Source organism: Sceloporus occidentalis, unplaced genomic scaffold (assembly GCF_023333645.1).
Source record: "Sceloporus occidentalis isolate IW3139 unplaced genomic scaffold, rSceOcc1.0.p SCAF_160, whole genome shotgun sequence".
In the NCBI taxonomy this organism is placed as follows: Eukaryota; Metazoa; Chordata; class Lepidosauria; order Squamata; family Phrynosomatidae; genus Sceloporus; species Sceloporus occidentalis.
In genome coordinates, this window is record NW_028317140.1 from 2068819 (window position 1) to 2086221 (window position 17403).

Below are 17403 nucleotides of genomic sequence, written 5' to 3' on the forward strand. Positions count from 1 at the left end.
GGATACAGCCTTAATTGTGTTTGTTGGCCTCTTTCGAGGGCCTTCCTTCTATGCCGTCGTACTAGCTTTCGAGGCAGGCCTACTCTTAACAGGATAGACACCTCGCGAGGGGCTTAATGTTGCCTATGTTTCATGAGCCTTTAATGGAAACGTTCTACGTGCCAACATCAAATGATAGCCAAGTCCTGTTGCCCGGCTCGTGCTTTAAGGTCGCCAAGGGGTAAATGCTCCTTCCCCGCCGCGAGGTCCTGCTGATGGGCGGTGCTACCGCGTGCAAATTTTTGTGCTGCAAAGCACTCTGGGAATGCTGGATTTTACAAGCGCAGCTTAACACGGGAAGATTTTTCCCTGAAGGGCAACAATGAGGAATTTCCTGTGTGCAGGCACCTTGTCCAAGCAGCTGTTCTGCACAGAGCCAAGTGTTAGAGCAGAAACCCCCACCACGACTTTAGCGAGGGGTGTGGAAGTGGCGCCCCCCACCATCTTCTATGGCAGCTCATACTTACCTGGCAGGGGAGATACCCTGATCACGAAGGGGGTTCTCCCAGGGTGAGGCTCAGCCATTGCACTCCGGCTGTGCTGACCCCTGCGATTTCCCCAAATGCGGGAAACTCGACTGCATAATTTCTGGTAGTGGGGGACTGCGTTCGCGCTTTCCCCTGATCATCCCGGTTTAACGATAGAGCCCGCAGTATCTCCGGTATCAGCTGGTGGTTCTCCAGGCGTGGCCCTTGCCGCTACCTCCTAAGGGGGCTGCTCTAGCGCCTTGAGGCGTGCCTCCTCCGCCTCACCCCGTCTGCTCATCCGCTGGGTTAGCTGGCTTTGCCGCTTCCGACCCAGCCTGCGCTCGGCGCCTCCTAGGCCGGGAGGAAGCTCCTTCGCCCTGTCTCTTCTGATGCTCTTGAAAGGCTGGCGACCGCCGCCCAGCCGCCGGCTTTTCTTTCCTCTCTTTCCCGGGAACTCGCACCTGGGCTTGCCCTTCCAGAAGCACGCGCCGCCTAGCCTCTCGTGTTAATGACGCTTTATGCTTTGCCAGGAACCGCCTCCGTTATGGTTAGGGAAAACGGTACCGCCCCAGACTCTTTGCGGCCTCATCAGGTGTTGCTCCTACGTCAGAGACAATATATCTGCATAAGCCCCACCCCTGGGAGGTCTTAAATGTTAAACGTGTGGTCTCATCACTCACGCTTCTCTGGTTGGTTTTTTTTCCTTCTTGCTTTTCCAAAGCATGCTTAAACGCCATCACAGAGCGTCCTCGGTCAAGCTGCTGATGTTGATGTTCTGCGCTGCCTCGCAGCCTGCCTTGGATGTAATGTATGTTCAGTGGTTGAATAAACGCAATCTAGCCTATTTCACGCATTGACTTCTAAGAAAAGCGTTACGAATTGGTTTTTTTTTGTTTGTTTTCATAAGATTCATGCATTGCAAAGTCTTCTTCTCTTTCGGAGTTGTGCGAATGTCTTAACTTTAGTTTGTCGCTGCAAGCTATATAGCGATGCCTTTAGGTGGGACGGTGTCCCTCGCAGAGCGGACGTCAAGACTGTACTTTCAGGGATCATTTCTATAGTGCCCGACCGGAGAAATGTGCTCGGAAGTGGTCAGGCTCGGTAACCACGATGAAGAGCTCGCGTGCGTTCCCCTGAGCGCGAAGCGAGTATCAAGCGCCGTGGCTAACGGCTGCTTGTTGCTTTTGATGACTGGTCCTTTCTTCGCGAGAGCAGGTTAGGAGGGGGAACGCGCAAGCTGAGTGGTTACTTCTCGTAGCGACGCCTTGAGCTGTGCTTTCTGCGGATACAGCCTTAATTGTGTTTGTTGGCCTCTTTCGAGGGCCTTCCTTCTATGCCGTCGTACTAGCTTTCGAGGCAGGCCTACTCTTAACAGGATAGACACCTCGCGAGGGGCTTAATGTTGCCTATGTTTCATGAGCCTTTAATGGAAACGTTCTACGTGCCAACATCAAATGATAGCCAAGTCCTGTTGCCCGGCTCGTGCTTTAAGGTCGCCAAGGGGTAAATGCTCCTTCCCCGCCGCGAGGTCCTGCTGATGGGCGGTGCTACCGCGTGCAAATTTTTGTGCTGCAAAGCACTCTGGGAATGCTGGATTTTACAAGCGCAGCTTAACACGGGAAGATTTTTCCCTGAAGGGCAACAATGAGGAATTTCCTGTGTGCAGGCACCTTGTCCAAGCAGCTGTTCTGCACAGAGCCAAGTGTTAGAGCAGAAACCCCCACCACGACTTTAGCGAGGGGTGTGGAAGTGGCGCCCCCCACCATCTTCTATGGCAGCTCATACTTACCTGGCAGGGGAGATACCCTGATCACGAAGGGGGTTCTCCCAGGGTGAGGCTCAGCCATTGCACTCCGGCTGTGCTGACCCCTGCGATTTCCCCAAATGCGGGAAACTCGACTGCATAATTTCTGGTAGTGGGGGACTGCGTTCGCGCTTTCCCCTGATCATCCCGGTTTAACGATAGAGCCCGCAGTATCTCCGGTATCAGCTGGTGGTTCTCCAGGCGTGGCCCTTGCCGCTACCTCCTAAGGGGGCTGCTCTAGCGCCTTGAGGCGTGCCTCCTCCGCCTCACCCCGTCTGCTCATCCGCTGGGTTAGCTGGCTTTGCCGCTTCCGACCCAGCCTGCGCTCGGCGCCTCCTAGGCCGGGAGGAAGCTCCTTCGCCCTGTCTCTTCTGATGCTCTTGAAAGGCTGGCGACCGCCGCCCAGCCGCCGGCTTTTCTTTCCTCTCTTTCCCGGGAACTCGCACCTGGGCTTGCCCTTCCAGAAGCACGCGCCGCCTAGCCTCTCGTGTTAATGACGCTTTATGCTTTGCCAGGAACCGCCTCCGTTATGGTTAGGGAAAAGGGTACCGCCCCAGACTCTTTGCGGCCTCATCAGGTGTTGCTCCTACGTCAGAGACAATATATCTGCATAAGCCCCACCCCTGGGAGGTCTTAAATGTTAAACGTGTGGTCTCATCACTCACGCTTCTCTGGTTGGTTTTTTTTCCTTCTTGCTTTTCCAAAGCATGCTTAAACGCCATCACAGAGCGTCCTCGGTCAAGCTGCTGATGTTGATGTTCTGCGCTGCCTCGCAGCCTGCCTTGGATGTAATGTATGTTCAGTGGTTGAATAAACGCAATCTAGCCTATTTCACGCATTGACTTCTAAGAAAAGCGTTACGAATTGGTTTTTTTTTGTTTGTTTTCATAAGATTCATGCATTGCAAAGTCTTCTTCTCTTTCGGAGTTGTGCGAATGTCTTAACTTTAGTTTGTCGCTGCAAGCTATATAGCGATGCCTTTAGGTGGGACGGTGTCCCTCGCAGAGCGGACGTCAAGACTGTACTTTCAGGGATCATTTCTATAGTGCCCGACCGGAGAAATGTGCTCGGAAGTGGTCAGGCTCGGTAACCACGATGAAGAGCTCGCGTGCGTTCCCCTGAGCGCGAAGCGAGTATCAAGCGCCGTGGCTAACGGCTGCTTGTTGCTTTTGATGACTGGTCCTTTCTTCGCGAGAGCAGGTTAGGAGGGGGAACGCGCAAGCTGAGTGGTTACTTCTCGTAGCGACGCCTTGAGCTGTGCTTTCTGCGGATACAGCCTTAATTGTGTTTGTTGGCCTCTTTCGAGGGCCTTCCTTCTATGCCGTCGTACTAGCTTTCGAGGCAGGCCTACTCTTAACAGGATAGACACCTCGCGAGGGGCTTAATGTTGCCTATGTTTCATGAGCCTTTAATGGAAACGTTCTACGTGCCAACATCAAATGATAGCCAAGTCCTGTTGCCCGGCTCGTGCTTTAAGGTCGCCAAGGGGTAAATGCTCCTTCCCCGCCGCGAGGTCCTGCTGATGGGCGGTGCTACCGCGTGCAAATTTTTGTGCTGCAAAGCACTCTGGGAATGCTGGATTTTACAAGCGCAGCTTAACACGGGAAGATTTTTCCCTGAAGGGCAACAATGAGGAATTTCCTGTGTGCAGGCACCTTGTCCAAGCAGCTGTTCTGCACAGAGCCAAGTGTTAGAGCAGAAACCCCCACCACGACTTTAGCGAGGGGTGTGGAAGTGGCGCCCCCCACCATCTTCTATGGCAGCTCATACTTACCTGGCAGGGGAGATACCCTGATCACGAAGGGGGTTCTCCCAGGGTGAGGCTCAGCCATTGCACTCCGGCTGTGCTGACCCCTGCGATTTCCCCAAATGCGGGAAACTCGACTGCATAATTTCTGGTAGTGGGGGACTGCGTTCGCGCTTTCCCCTGATCATCCCGGTTTAACGATAGAGCCCGCAGTATCTCCGGTATCAGCTGGTGGTTCTCCAGGCGTGGCCCTTGCCGCTACCTCCTAAGGGGGCTGCTCTAGCGCCTTGAGGCGTGCCTCCCCCGCCTCACCCCGTCTGCTCATCCGCTGGGTTAGCTGGCTTTGCCGCTTCCGACCCAGCCTGCGCTCGGCGCCTCCTAGGCCGGGAGGAAGCTCCTTCGCCCTGTCTCTTCTGATGCTCTTGAAAGGCTGGCGACCGCCGCCCAGCCGCCGGCTTTTCTTTCCTCTCTTTCCCGGGAACTCGCACCTGGGCTTGCCCTTCCAGAAGCACGCGCCGCCTAGCCTCTCGTGTTAATGACGCTTTATGCTTTGCCAGGAACCGCCTCCGTTATGGTTAGGGAAAAGGGTACCGCCCCAGACTCTTTGCGGCCTCATCAGGTGTTGCTCCTACGTCAGAGACAATATATCTGCATAAGCCCCACCCCTGGGAGGTCTTAAATGTTAAACGTGTGGTCTCATCACTCACGCTTCTCTGGTTGGTTTTTTTTCCTTCTTGCTTTTCCAAAGCATGCTTAAACGCCATCACAGAGCGTCCTCGGTCAAGCTGCTGATGTTGATGTTCTGCGCTGCCTCGCAGCCTGCCTTGGATGTAATGTATGTTCAGTGGTTGAATAAACGCAATCTAGCCTATTTCACGCATTGACTTCTAAGAAAAGCGTTACGAATTGGTTTTTTTTTGTTTGTTTTCATAAGATTCATGCATTGCAAAGTCTTCTTCTCTTTCGGAGTTGTGCGAATGTCTTAACTTTAGTTTGTCGCTGCAAGCTATATAGCGATGCCTTTAGGTGGGACGGTGTCCCTCGCAGAGCGGACGTCAAGACTGTACTTTCAGGGATCATTTCTATAGTGCCCGACCGGAGAAATGTGCTCGGAAGTGGTCAGGCTCGGTAACCACGATGAAGAGCTCGCGTGCGTTCCCCTGAGCGCGAAGCGAGTATCAAGCGCCGTGGCTAACGGCTGCTTGTTGCTTTTGATGACTGGTCCTTTCTTCGCGAGAGCAGGTTAGGAGGGGGAACGCGCAAGCTGAGTGGTTACTTCTCGTAGCGACGCCTTGAGCTGTGCTTTCTGCGGATACAGCCTTAATTGTGTTTGTTGGCCTCTTTCGAGGGCCTTCCTTCTATGCCGTCGTACTAGCTTTCGAGGCAGGCCTACTCTTAACAGGATAGACACCTCGCGAGGGGCTTAATGTTGCCTATGTTTCATGAGCCTTTAATGGAAACGTTCTACGTGCCAACATCAAATGATAGCCAAGTCCTGTTGCCCGGCTCGTGCTTTAAGGTCGCCAAGGGGTAAATGCTCCTTCCCCGCCGCGAGGTCCTGCTGATGGGCGGTGCTACCGCGTGCAAATTTTTGTGCTGCAAAGCACTCTGGGAATGCTGGATTTTACAAGCGCAGCTTAACACGGGAAGATTTTTCCCTGAAGGGCAACAATGAGGAATTTCCTGTGTGCAGGCACCTTGTCCAAGCAGCTGTTCTGCACAGAGCCAAGTGTTAGAGCAGAAACCCCCACCACGACTTTAGCGAGGGGTGTGGAAGTGGCGCCCCCCACCATCTTCTATGGCAGCTCATACTTACCTGGCAGGGGAGATACCCTGATCACGAAGGGGGTTCTCCCAGGGTGAGGCTCAGCCATTGCACTCCGGCTGTGCTGACCCCTGCGATTTCCCCAAATGCGGGAAACTCGACTGCATAATTTCTGGTAGTGGGGGACTGCGTTCGCGCTTTCCCCTGATCATCCCGGTTTAACGATAGAGCCCGCAGTATCTCCGGTATCAGCTGGTGGTTCTCCAGGCGTGGCCCTTGCCGCTACCTCCTAAGGGGGCTGCTCTAGCGCCTTGAGGCGTGCCTCCCCCGCCTCACCCCGTCTGCTCATCCGCTGGGTTAGCTGGCTTTGCCGCTTCCGACCCAGCCTGCGCTCGGCGCCTCCTAGGCCGGGAGGAAGCTCCTTCGCCCTGTCTCTTCTGATGCTCTTGAAAGGCTGGCGACCGCCGCCCAGCCGCCGGCTTTTCTTTCCTCTCTTTCCCGGGAACTCGCACCTGGGCTTGCCCTTCCAGAAGCACGCGCCGCCTAGCCTCTCGTGTTAATGACGCTTTATGCTTTGCCAGGAACCGCCTCCGTTATGGTTAGGGAAAAGGGTACCGCCCCAGACTCTTTGCGGCCTCATCAGGTGTTGCTCCTACGTCAGAGACAATATATCTGCATAAGCCCCACCCCTGGGAGGTCTTAAATGTTAAACGTGTGGTCTCATCACTCACGCTTCTCTGGTTGGTTTTTTTTCCTTCTTGCTTTTCCAAAGCATGCTTAAACGCCATCACAGAGCGTCCTCGGTCAAGCTGCTGATGTTGATGTTCTGCGCTGCCTCGCAGCCTGCCTTGGATGTAATGTATGTTCAGTGGTTGAATAAACGCAATCTAGCCTATTTCACGCATTGACTTCTAAGAAAAGCGTTACGAATTGGTTTTTTTTTGTTTGTTTTCATAAGATTCATGCATTGCAAAGTCTTCTTCTCTTTCGGAGTTGTGCGAATGTCTTAACTTTAGTTTGTCGCTGCAAGCTATATAGCGATGCCTTTAGGTGGGACGGTGTCCCTCGCAGAGCGGACGTCAAGACTGTACTTTCAGGGATCATTTCTATAGTGCCCGACCGGAGAAATGTGCTCGGAAGTGGTCAGGCTCGGTAACCACGATGAAGAGCTCGCGTGCGTTCCCCTGAGCGCGAAGCGAGTATCAAGCGCCGTGGCTAACGGCTGCTTGTTGCTTTTGATGACTGGTCCTTTCTTCGCGAGAGCAGGTTAGGAGGGGGAACGCGCAAGCTGAGTGGTTACTTCTCGTAGCGACGCCTTGAGCTGTGCTTTCTGCGGATACAGCCTTAATTGTGTTTGTTGGCCTCTTTCGAGGGCCTTCCTTCTATGCCGTCGTACTAGCTTTCGAGGCAGGCCTACTCTTAACAGGATAGACACCTCGCGAGGGGCTTAATGTTGCCTATGTTTCATGAGCCTTTAATGGAAACGTTCTACGTGCCAACATCAAATGATAGCCAAGTCCTGTTGCCCGGCTCGTGCTTTAAGGTCGCCAAGGGGTAAATGCTCCTTCCCCGCCGCGAGGTCCTGCTGATGGGCGGTGCTACCGCGTGCAAATTTTTGTGCTGCAAAGCACTCTGGGAATGCTGGATTTTACAAGCGCAGCTTAACACGGGAAGATTTTTCCCTGAAGGGCAACAATGAGGAATTTCCTGTGTGCAGGCACCTTGTCCAAGCAGCTGTTCTGCACAGAGCCAAGTGTTAGAGCAGAAACCCCCACCACGACTTTAGCGAGGGGTGTGGAAGTGGCGCCCCCCACCATCTTCTATGGCAGCTCATACTTACCTGGCAGGGGAGATACCCTGATCACGAAGGGGGTTCTCCCAGGGTGAGGCTCAGCCATTGCACTCCGGCTGTGCTGACCCCTGCGATTTCCCCAAATGCGGGAAACTCGACTGCATAATTTCTGGTAGTGGGGGACTGCGTTCGCGCTTTCCCCTGATCATCCCGGTTTAACGATAGAGCCCGCAGTATCTCCGGTATCAGCTGGTGGTTCTCCAGGCGTGGCCCTTGCCGCTACCTCCTAAGGGGGCTGCTCTAGCGCCTTGAGGCGTGCCTCCCCCGCCTCACCCCGTCTGCTCATCCGCTGGGTTAGCTGGCTTTGCCGCTTCCGACCCAGCCTGCGCTCGGCGCCTCCTAGGCCGGGAGGAAGCTCCTTCGCCCTGTCTCTTCTGATGCTCTTGAAAGGCTGGCGACCGCCGCCCAGCCGCCGGCTTTTCTTTCCTCTCTTTCCCGGGAACTCGCACCTGGGCTTGCCCTTCCAGAAGCACGCGCCGCCTAGCCTCTCGTGTTAATGACGCTTTATGCTTTGCCAGGAACCGCCTCCGTTATGGTTAGGGAAAAGGGTACCGCCCCAGACTCTTTGCGGCCTCATCAGGTGTTGCTCCTACGTCAGAGACAATATATCTGCATAAGCCCCACCCCTGGGAGGTCTTAAATGTTAAACGTGTGGTCTCATCACTCACGCTTCTCTGGTTGGTTTTTTTTCCTTCTTGCTTTTCCAAAGCATGCTTAAACGCCATCACAGAGCGTCCTCGGTCAAGCTGCTGATGTTGATGTTCTGCGCTGCCTCGCAGCCTGCCTTGGATGTAATGTATGTTCAGTGGTTGAATAAACGCAATCTAGCCTATTTCACGCATTGACTTCTAAGAAAAGCGTTACGAATTGGTTTTTTTTTGTTTGTTTTCATAAGATTCATGCATTGCAAAGTCTTCTTCTCTTTCGGAGTTGTGCGAATGTCTTAACTTTAGTTTGTCGCTGCAAGCTATATAGCGATGCCTTTAGGTGGGACGGTGTCCCTCGCAGAGCGGACGTCAAGACTGTACTTTCAGGGATCATTTCTATAGTGCCCGACCGGAGAAATGTGCTCGGAAGTGGTCAGGCTCGGTAACCACGATGAAGAGCTCGCGTGCGTTCCCCTGAGCGCGAAGCGAGTATCAAGCGCCGTGGCTAACGGCTGCTTGTTGCTTTTGATGACTGGTCCTTTCTTCGCGAGAGCAGGTTAGGAGGGGGAACGCGCAAGCTGAGTGGTTACTTCTCGTAGCGACGCCTTGAGCTGTGCTTTCTGCGGATACAGCCTTAATTGTGTTTGTTGGCCTCTTTCGAGGGCCTTCCTTCTATGCCGTCGTACTAGCTTTCGAGGCAGGCCTACTCTTAACAGGATAGACACCTCGCGAGGGGCTTAATGTTGCCTATGTTTCATGAGCCTTTAATGGAAACGTTCTACGTGCCAACATCAAATGATAGCCAAGTCCTGTTGCCCGGCTCGTGCTTTAAGGTCGCCAAGGGGTAAATGCTCCTTCCCCGCCGCGAGGTCCTGCTGATGGGCGGTGCTACCGCGTGCAAATTTTTGTGCTGCAAAGCACTCTGGGAATGCTGGATTTTACAAGCGCAGCTTAACACGGGAAGATTTTTCCCTGAAGGGCAACAATGAGGAATTTCCTGTGTGCAGGCACCTTGTCCAAGCAGCTGTTCTGCACAGAGCCAAGTGTTAGAGCAGAAACCCCCACCACGACTTTAGCGAGGGGTGTGGAAGTGGCGCCCCCCACCATCTTCTATGGCAGCTCATACTTACCTGGCAGGGGAGATACCCTGATCACGAAGGGGGTTCTCCCAGGGTGAGGCTCAGCCATTGCACTCCGGCTGTGCTGACCCCTGCGATTTCCCCAAATGCGGGAAACTCGACTGCATAATTTCTGGTAGTGGGGGACTGCGTTCGCGCTTTCCCCTGATCATCCCGGTTTAACGATAGAGCCCGCAGTATCTCCGGTATCAGCTGGTGGTTCTCCAGGCGTGGCCCTTGCCGCTACCTCCTAAGGGGGCTGCTCTAGCGCCTTGAGGCGTGCCTCCCCCGCCTCACCCCGTCTGCTCATCCGCTGGGTTAGCTGGCTTTGCCGCTTCCGACCCAGCCTGCGCTCGGCGCCTCCTAGGCCGGGAGGAAGCTCCTTCGCCCTGTCTCTTCTGATGCTCTTGAAAGGCTGGCGACCGCCGCCCAGCCGCCGGCTTTTCTTTCCTCTCTTTCCCGGGAACTCGCACCTGGGCTTGCCCTTCCAGAAGCACGCGCCGCCTAGCCTCTCGTGTTAATGACGCTTTATGCTTTGCCAGGAACCGCCTCCGTTATGGTTAGGGAAAAGGGTACCGCCCCAGACTCTTTGCGGCCTCATCAGGTGTTGCTCCTACGTCAGAGACAATATATCTGCATAAGCCCCACCCCTGGGAGGTCTTAAATGTTAAACGTGTGGTCTCATCACTCACGCTTCTCTGGTTGGTTTTTTTTCCTTCTTGCTTTTCCAAAGCATGCTTAAACGCCATCACAGAGCGTCCTCGGTCAAGCTGCTGATGTTGATGTTCTGCGCTGCCTCGCAGCCTGCCTTGGATGTAATGTATGTTCAGTGGTTGAATAAACGCAATCTAGCCTATTTCACGCATTGACTTCTAAGAAAAGCGTTACGAATTGGTTTTTTTTTGTTTGTTTTCATAAGATTCATGCATTGCAAAGTCTTCTTCTCTTTCGGAGTTGTGCGAATGTCTTAACTTTAGTTTGTCGCTGCAAGCTATATAGCGATGCCTTTAGGTGGGACGGTGTCCCTCGCAGAGCGGACGTCAAGACTGTACTTTCAGGGGTCATTTCTATAGTGCCCGACCGGAGAAATGTGCTCGGAAGTGGTCAGGCTCGGTAACCACGATGAAGAGCTCGCGTGCGTTCCCCTGAGCGCGAAGCGAGTATCAAGCGCCGTGGCTAACGGCTGCTTGTTGCTTTTGATGACTGGTCCTTTCTTCGCGAGAGCAGGTTAGGAGGGGGAACGCGCAAGCTGAGTGGTTACTTCTCGTAGCGACGCCTTGAGCTGTGCTTTCTGCGGATACAGCCTTAATTGTGTTTGTTGGCCTCTTTCGAGGGCCTTCCTTCTATGCCGTCGTACTAGCTTTCGAGGCAGGCCTACTCTTAACAGGATAGACACCTCGCGAGGGGCTTAATGTTGCCTATGTTTCATGAGCCTTTAATGGAAACGTTCTACGTGCCAACATCAAATGATAGCCAAGTCCTGTTGCCCGGCTCGTGCTTTAAGGTCGCCAAGGGGTAAATGCTCCTTCCCCGCCGCGAGGTCCTGCTGATGGGCGGTGCTACCGCGTGCAAATTTTTGTGCTGCAAAGCACTCTGGGAATGCTGGATTTTACAAGCGCAGCTTAACACGGGAAGATTTTTCCCTGAAGGGCAACAATGAGGAATTTCCTGTGTGCAGGCACCTTGTCCAAGCAGCTGTTCTGCACAGAGCCAAGTGTTAGAGCAGAAACCCCCACCACGACTTTAGCGAGGGGTGTGGAAGTGGCGCCCCCCACCATCTTCTATGGCAGCTCATACTTACCTGGCAGGGGAGATACCCTGATCACGAAGGGGGTTCTCCCAGGGTGAGGCTCAGCCATTGCACTCCGGCTGTGCTGACCCCTGCGATTTCCCCAAATGCGGGAAACTCGACTGCATAATTTCTGGTAGTGGGGGACTGCGTTCGCGCTTTCCCCTGATCATCCCGGTTTAACGATAGAGCCCGCAGTATCTCCGGTATCAGCTGGTGGTTCTCCAGGCGTGGCCCTTGCCGCTACCTCCTAAGGGGGCTGCTCTAGCGCCTTGAGGCGTGCCTCCCCCGCCTCACCCCGTCTGCTCATCCGCTGGGTTAGCTGGCTTTGCCGCTTCCGACCCAGCCTGCGCTCGGCGCCTCCTAGGCCGGGAGGAAGCTCCTTCGCCCTGTCTCTTCTGATGCTCTTGAAAGGCTGGCGACCGCCGCCCAGCCGCCGGCTTTTCTTTCCTCTCTTTCCCGGGAACTCGCACCTGGGCTTGCCCTTCCAGAAGCACGCGCCGCCTAGCCTCTCGTGTTAATGACGCTTTATGCTTTGCCAGGAACCGCCTCCGTTATGGTTAGGGAAAAGGGTACCGCCCCAGACTCTTTGCGGCCTCATCAGGTGTTGCTCCTACGTCAGAGACAATATATCTGCATAAGCCCCACCCCTGGGAGGTCTTAAATGTTAAACGTGTGGTCTCATCACTCACGCTTCTCTGGTTGGTTTTTTTTCCTTCTTGCTTTTCCAAAGCATGCTTAAACGCCATCACAGAGCGTCCTCGGTCAAGCTGCTGATGTTGATGTTCTGCGCTGCCTCGCAGCCTGCCTTGGATGTAATGTATGTTCAGTGGTTGAATAAACGCAATCTAGCCTATTTCACGCATTGACTTCTAAGAAAAGCGTTACGAATTGGTTTTTTTTTGTTTGTTTTCATAAGATTCATGCATTGCAAAGTCTTCTTCTCTTTCGGAGTTGTGCGAATGTCTTAACTTTAGTTTGTCGCTGCAAGCTATATAGCGATGCCTTTAGGTGGGACGGTGTCCCTCGCAGAGCGGACGTCAAGACTGTACTTTCAGGGGTCATTTCTATAGTGCCCGACCGGAGAAATGTGCTCGGAAGTGGTCAGGCTCGGTAACCACGATGAAGAGCTCGCGTGCGTTCCCCTGAGCGCGAAGCGAGTATCAAGCGCCGTGGCTAACGGCTGCTTGTTGCTTTTGATGACTGGTCCTTTCTTCGCGAGAGCAGGTTAGGAGGGGGAACGCGCAAGCTGAGTGGTTACTTCTCGTAGCGACGCCTTGAGCTGTGCTTTCTGCGGATACAGCCTTAATTGTGTTTGTTGGCCTCTTTCGAGGGCCTTCCTTCTATGCCGTCGTACTAGCTTTCGAGGCAGGCCTACTCTTAACAGGATAGACACCTCGCGAGGGGCTTAATGTTGCCTATGTTTCATGAGCCTTTAATGGAAACGTTCTACGTGCCAACATCAAATGATAGCCAAGTCCTGTTGCCCGGCTCGTGCTTTAAGGTCGCCAAGGGGTAAATGCTCCTTCCCCGCCGCGAGGTCCTGCTGATGGGCGGTGCTACCGCGTGCAAATTTTTGTGCTGCAAAGCACTCTGGGAATGCTGGATTTTACAAGCGCAGCTTAACACGGGAAGATTTTTCCCTGAAGGGCAACAATGAGGAATTTCCTGTGTGCAGGCACCTTGTCCAAGCAGCTGTTCTGCACAGAGCCAAGTGTTAGAGCAGAAACCCCCACCACGACTTTAGCGAGGGGTGTGGAAGTGGCGCCCCCCACCATCTTCTATGGCAGCTCATACTTACCTGGCAGGGGAGATACCCTGATCACGAAGGGGGTTCTCCCAGGGTGAGGCTCAGCCATTGCACTCCGGCTGTGCTGACCCCTGCGATTTCCCCAAATGCGGGAAACTCGACTGCATAATTTCTGGTAGTGGGGGACTGCGTTCGCGCTTTCCCCTGATCATCCCGGTTTAACGATAGAGCCCGCAGTATCTCCGGTATCAGCTGGTGGTTCTCCAGGCGTGGCCCTTGCCGCTACCTCCTAAGGGGGCTGCTCTAGCGCCTTGAGGCGTGCCTCCCCCGCCTCACCCCGTCTGCTCATCCGCTGGGTTAGCTGGCTTTGCCGCTTCCGACCCAGCCTGCGCTCGGCGCCTCCTAGGCCGGGAGGAAGCTCCTTCGCCCTGTCTCTTCTGATGCTCTTGAAAGGCTGGCGACCGCCGCCCAGCCGCCGGCTTTTCTTTCCTCTCTTTCCCGGGAACTCGCACCTGGGCTTGCCCTTCCAGAAGCACGCGCCGCCTAGCCTCTCGTGTTAATGACGCTTTATGCTTTGCCAGGAACCGCCTCCGTTATGGTTAGGGAAAAGGGTACCGCCCCAGACTCTTTGCGGCCTCATCAGGTGTTGCTCCTACGTCAGAGACAATATATCTGCATAAGCCCCACCCCTGGGAGGTCTTAAATGTTAAACGTGTGGTCTCATCACTCACGCTTCTCTGGTTGGTTTTTTTTCCTTCTTGCTTTTCCAAAGCATGCTTAAACGCCATCACAGAGCGTCCTCGGTCAAGCTGCTGATGTTGATGTTCTGCGCTGCCTCGCAGCCTGCCTTGGATGTAATGTATGTTCAGTGGTTGAATAAACGCAATCTAGCCTATTTCACGCATTGACTTCTAAGAAAAGCGTTACGAATTGGTTTTTTTTTGTTTGTTTTCATAAGATTCATGCATTGCAAAGTCTTCTTCTCTTTCGGAGTTGTGCGAATGTCTTAACTTTAGTTTGTCGCTGCAAGCTATATAGCGATGCCTTTAGGTGGGACGGTGTCCCTCGCAGAGCGGACGTCAAGACTGTACTTTCAGGGATCATTTCTATAGTGCCCGACCGGAGAAATGTGCTCGGAAGTGGTCAGGCTCGGTAACCACGATGAAGAGCTCGCGTGCGTTCCCCTGAGCGCGAAGCGAGTATCAAGCGCCGTGGCTAACGGCTGCTTGTTGCTTTTGATGACTGGTCCTTTCTTCGCGAGAGCAGGTTAGGAGGGGGAACGCGCAAGCTGAGTGGTTACTTCTCGTAGCGACGCCTTGAGCTGTGCTTTCTGCGGATACAGCCTTAATTGTGTTTGTTGGCCTCTTTCGAGGGCCTTCCTTCTATGCCGTCGTACTAGCTTTCGAGGCAGGCCTACTCTTAACAGGATAGACACCTCGCGAGGGGCTTAATGTTGCCTATGTTTCATGAGCCTTTAATGGAAACGTTCTACGTGCCAACATCAAATGATAGCCAAGTCCTGTTGCCCGGCTCGTGCTTTAAGGTCGCCAAGGGGTAAATGCTCCTTCCCCGCCGCGAGGTCCTGCTGATGGGCGGTGCTACCGCGTGCAAATTTTTGTGCTGCAAAGCACTCTGGGAATGCTGGATTTTACAAGCGCAGCTTAACACGGGAAGATTTTTCCCTGAAGGGCAACAATGAGGAATTTCCTGTGTGCAGGCACCTTGTCCAAGCAGCTGTTCTGCACAGAGCCAAGTGTTAGAGCAGAAACCCCCACCACGACTTTAGCGAGGGGTGTGGAAGTGGCGCCCCCCACCATCTTCTATGGCAGCTCATACTTACCTGGCAGGGGAGATACCCTGATCACGAAGGGGGTTCTCCCAGGGTGAGGCTCAGCCATTGCACTCCGGCTGTGCTGACCCCTGCGATTTCCCCAAATGCGGGAAACTCGACTGCATAATTTCTGGTAGTGGGGGACTGCGTTCGCGCTTTCCCCTGATCATCCCGGTTTAACGATAGAGCCCGCAGTATCTCCGGTATCAGCTGGTGGTTCTCCAGGCGTGGCCCTTGCCGCTACCTCCTAAGGGGGCTGCTCTAGCGCCTTGAGGCGTGCCTCCCCCGCCTCACCCCGTCTGCTCATCCGCTGGGTTAGCTGGCTTTGCCGCTTCCGACCCAGCCTGCGCTCGGCGCCTCCTAGGCCGGGAGGAAGCTCCTTCGCCCTGTCTCTTCTGATGCTCTTGAAAGGCTGGCGACCGCCGCCCAGCCGCCGGCTTTTCTTTCCTCTCTTTCCCGGGAACTCGCACCTGGGCTTGCCCTTCCAGAAGCACGCGCCGCCTAGCCTCTCGTGTTAATGACGCTTTATGCTTTGCCAGGAACCGCCTCCGTTATGGTTAGGGAAAAGGGTACCGCCCCAGACTCTTTGCGGCCTCATCAGGTGTTGCTCCTACGTCAGAGACAATATATCTGCATAAGCCCCACCCCTGGGAGGTCTTAAATGTTAAACGTGTGGTCTCATCACTCACGCTTCTCTGGTTGGTTTTTTTTCCTTCTTGCTTTTCCAAAGCATGCTTAAACGCCATCACAGAGCGTCCTCGGTCAAGCTGCTGATGTTGATGTTCTGCGCTGCCTCGCAGCCTGCCTTGGATGTAATGTATGTTCAGTGGTTGAATAAACGCAATCTAGCCTATTTCACGCATTGACTTCTAAGAAAAGCGTTACGAATTGGTTTTTTTTTGTTTGTTTTCATAAGATTCATGCATTGCAAAGTCTTCTTCTCTTTCGGAGTTGTGCGAATGTCTTAACTTTAGTTTGTCGCTGCAAGCTATATAGCGATGCCTTTAGGTGGGACGGTGTCCCTCGCAGAGCGGACGTCAAGACTGTACTTTCAGGGATCATTTCTATAGTGCCCGACCGGAGAAATGTGCTCGGAAGTGGTCAGGCTCGGTAACCACGATGAAGAGCTCGCGTGCGTTCCCCTGAGCGCGAAGCGAGTATCAAGCGCCGTGGCTAACGGCTGCTTGTTGCTTTTGATGACTGGTCCTTTCTTCGCGAGAGCAGGTTAGGAGGGGGAACGCGCAAGCTGAGTGGTTACTTCTCGTAGCGACGCCTTGAGCTGTGCTTTCTGCGGATACAGCCTTAATTGTGTTTGTTGGCCTCTTTCGAGGGCCTTCCTTCTATGCCGTCGTACTAGCTTTCGAGGCAGGCCTACTCTTAACAGGATAGACACCTCGCGAGGGGCTTAATGTTGCCTATGTTTCATGAGCCTTTAATGGAAACGTTCTACGTGCCAACATCAAATGATAGCCAAGTCCTGTTGCCCGGCTCGTGCTTTAAGGTCGCCAAGGGGTAAATGCTCCTTCCCCGCCGCGAGGTCCTGCTGATGGGCGGTGCTACCGCGTGCAAATTTTTGTGCTGCAAAGCACTCTGGGAATGCTGGATTTTACAAGCGCAGCTTAACACGGGAAGATTTTTCCCTGAAGGGCAACAATGAGGAATTTCCTGTGTGCAGGCACCTTGTCCAAGCAGCTGTTCTGCACAGAGCCAAGTGTTAGAGCAGAAACCCCCACCACGACTTTAGCGAGGGGTGTGGAAGTGGCGCCCCCCACCATCTTCTATGGCAGCTCATACTTACCTGGCAGGGGAGATACCCTGATCACGAAGGGGGTTCTCCCAGGGTGAGGCTCAGCCATTGCACTCCGGCTGTGCTGACCCCTGCGATTTCCCCAAATGCGGGAAACTCGACTGCATAATTTCTGGTAGTGGGGGACTGCGTTCGCGCTTTCCCCTGATCATCCCGGTTTAACGATAGAGCCCGCAGTATCTCCGGTATCAGCTGGTGGTTCTCCAGGCGTGGCCCTTGCCGCTACCTCCTAAGGGGGCTGCTCTAGCGCCTTGAGGCGTGCCTCCCCCGCCTCACCCCGTCTGCTCATCCGCTGGGTTAGCTGGCTTTGCCGCTTCCGACCCAGCCTGCGCTCGGCGCCTCCTAGGCCGGGAGGAAGCTCCTTCGCCCTGTCTCTTCTGATGCTCTTGAAAGGCTGGCGACCGCCGCCCAGCCGCCGGCTTTTCTTTCCTCTCTTTCCCGGGAACTCGCACCTGGGCTTGCCCTTCCAGAAGCACGCGCCGCCTAGCCTCTCGTGTTAATGACGCTTTATGCTTTGCCAGGAACCGCCTCCGTTATGGTTAGGGAAAAGGGTACCGCCCCAGACTCTTTGCGGCCTCATCAGGTGTTGCTCCTACGTCAGAGACAATATATCTGCATAAGCCCCACCCCTGGGAGGTCTTAAATGTTAAACGTGTGGTCTCATCACTCACGCTTCTCTGGTTGGTTTTTTTTCCTTCTTGCTTTTCCAAAGCATGCTTAAACGCCATCACAGAGCGTCCTCGGTCAAGCTGCTGATGTTGATGTTCTGCGCTGCCTCGCAGCCTGC

The 17403-nt window shown here is 54.2% G+C and overlaps 19 non-coding genes across 19 annotated transcripts; all 19 read left to right on the top strand.

Annotated features, from left to right (window-relative positions):
- The first annotated feature begins 498 nt into the window (after positions 1–498).
- Positions 499–662, top strand: LOC149280127 (U1 spliceosomal RNA). Its single transcript, XR_016278321.1, has one exon. It is a non-coding gene; the product is annotated as a U1 spliceosomal RNA (small nuclear RNA).
- An 874-nt stretch (positions 663–1536) lies between these two features.
- LOC149280128 (small nucleolar RNA U3) lies at positions 1537–1752 on the top strand. Its single transcript, XR_016278470.1, has one exon. It is a non-coding gene; the product is annotated as a small nucleolar RNA U3 (small nucleolar RNA).
- A 535-nt stretch (positions 1753–2287) lies between these two features.
- Positions 2288–2451, top strand: LOC149280129 (U1 spliceosomal RNA). Its single transcript, XR_016278322.1, has one exon. It is a non-coding gene; the product is annotated as a U1 spliceosomal RNA (small nuclear RNA).
- Positions 2452–3325: 874 nt separating this feature from the next.
- On the top strand, positions 3326–3541 carry LOC149280130 (small nucleolar RNA U3). Its single transcript, XR_016278471.1, has one exon. It is a non-coding gene; the product is annotated as a small nucleolar RNA U3 (small nucleolar RNA).
- A 535-nt stretch (positions 3542–4076) lies between these two features.
- LOC149280131 (U1 spliceosomal RNA) lies at positions 4077–4240 on the top strand. Its single transcript, XR_016278323.1, has one exon. It is a non-coding gene; the product is annotated as a U1 spliceosomal RNA (small nuclear RNA).
- An 874-nt stretch (positions 4241–5114) lies between these two features.
- On the top strand, positions 5115–5330 carry LOC149280132 (small nucleolar RNA U3). The gene has a single exon (XR_016278472.1). It is a non-coding gene; the product is annotated as a small nucleolar RNA U3 (small nucleolar RNA).
- A 535-nt stretch (positions 5331–5865) lies between these two features.
- On the top strand, positions 5866–6029 carry LOC149280133 (U1 spliceosomal RNA). The gene has a single exon (XR_016278324.1). It is a non-coding gene; the product is annotated as a U1 spliceosomal RNA (small nuclear RNA).
- Positions 6030–6903: 874 nt separating this feature from the next.
- Positions 6904–7119, top strand: LOC149280134 (small nucleolar RNA U3). Its single transcript, XR_016278473.1, has one exon. It is a non-coding gene; the product is annotated as a small nucleolar RNA U3 (small nucleolar RNA).
- Positions 7120–7654: 535 nt separating this feature from the next.
- Positions 7655–7818, top strand: LOC149280135 (U1 spliceosomal RNA). Its single transcript, XR_016278325.1, has one exon. It is a non-coding gene; the product is annotated as a U1 spliceosomal RNA (small nuclear RNA).
- An 874-nt stretch (positions 7819–8692) lies between these two features.
- Positions 8693–8908, top strand: LOC149280136 (small nucleolar RNA U3). The gene has a single exon (XR_016278474.1). It is a non-coding gene; the product is annotated as a small nucleolar RNA U3 (small nucleolar RNA).
- A 535-nt stretch (positions 8909–9443) lies between these two features.
- Positions 9444–9607, top strand: LOC149280137 (U1 spliceosomal RNA). Its single transcript, XR_016278326.1, has one exon. It is a non-coding gene; the product is annotated as a U1 spliceosomal RNA (small nuclear RNA).
- Positions 9608–10481: 874 nt separating this feature from the next.
- On the top strand, positions 10482–10697 carry LOC149280138 (small nucleolar RNA U3). The gene has a single exon (XR_016278508.1). It is a non-coding gene; the product is annotated as a small nucleolar RNA U3 (small nucleolar RNA).
- A 535-nt stretch (positions 10698–11232) lies between these two features.
- LOC149280139 (U1 spliceosomal RNA) lies at positions 11233–11396 on the top strand. Its single transcript, XR_016278328.1, has one exon. It is a non-coding gene; the product is annotated as a U1 spliceosomal RNA (small nuclear RNA).
- An 874-nt stretch (positions 11397–12270) lies between these two features.
- On the top strand, positions 12271–12486 carry LOC149280140 (small nucleolar RNA U3). The gene has a single exon (XR_016278509.1). It is a non-coding gene; the product is annotated as a small nucleolar RNA U3 (small nucleolar RNA).
- A 535-nt stretch (positions 12487–13021) lies between these two features.
- Positions 13022–13185, top strand: LOC149280141 (U1 spliceosomal RNA). Its single transcript, XR_016278329.1, has one exon. It is a non-coding gene; the product is annotated as a U1 spliceosomal RNA (small nuclear RNA).
- Positions 13186–14059: 874 nt separating this feature from the next.
- On the top strand, positions 14060–14275 carry LOC149280142 (small nucleolar RNA U3). The gene has a single exon (XR_016278476.1). It is a non-coding gene; the product is annotated as a small nucleolar RNA U3 (small nucleolar RNA).
- Positions 14276–14810: 535 nt separating this feature from the next.
- LOC149280143 (U1 spliceosomal RNA) lies at positions 14811–14974 on the top strand. Its single transcript, XR_016278330.1, has one exon. It is a non-coding gene; the product is annotated as a U1 spliceosomal RNA (small nuclear RNA).
- An 874-nt stretch (positions 14975–15848) lies between these two features.
- On the top strand, positions 15849–16064 carry LOC149280144 (small nucleolar RNA U3). The gene has a single exon (XR_016278477.1). It is a non-coding gene; the product is annotated as a small nucleolar RNA U3 (small nucleolar RNA).
- Positions 16065–16599: 535 nt separating this feature from the next.
- Positions 16600–16763, top strand: LOC149280145 (U1 spliceosomal RNA). The gene has a single exon (XR_016278331.1). It is a non-coding gene; the product is annotated as a U1 spliceosomal RNA (small nuclear RNA).
- The last annotated feature ends 640 nt before the right edge of the window (positions 16764–17403 follow it).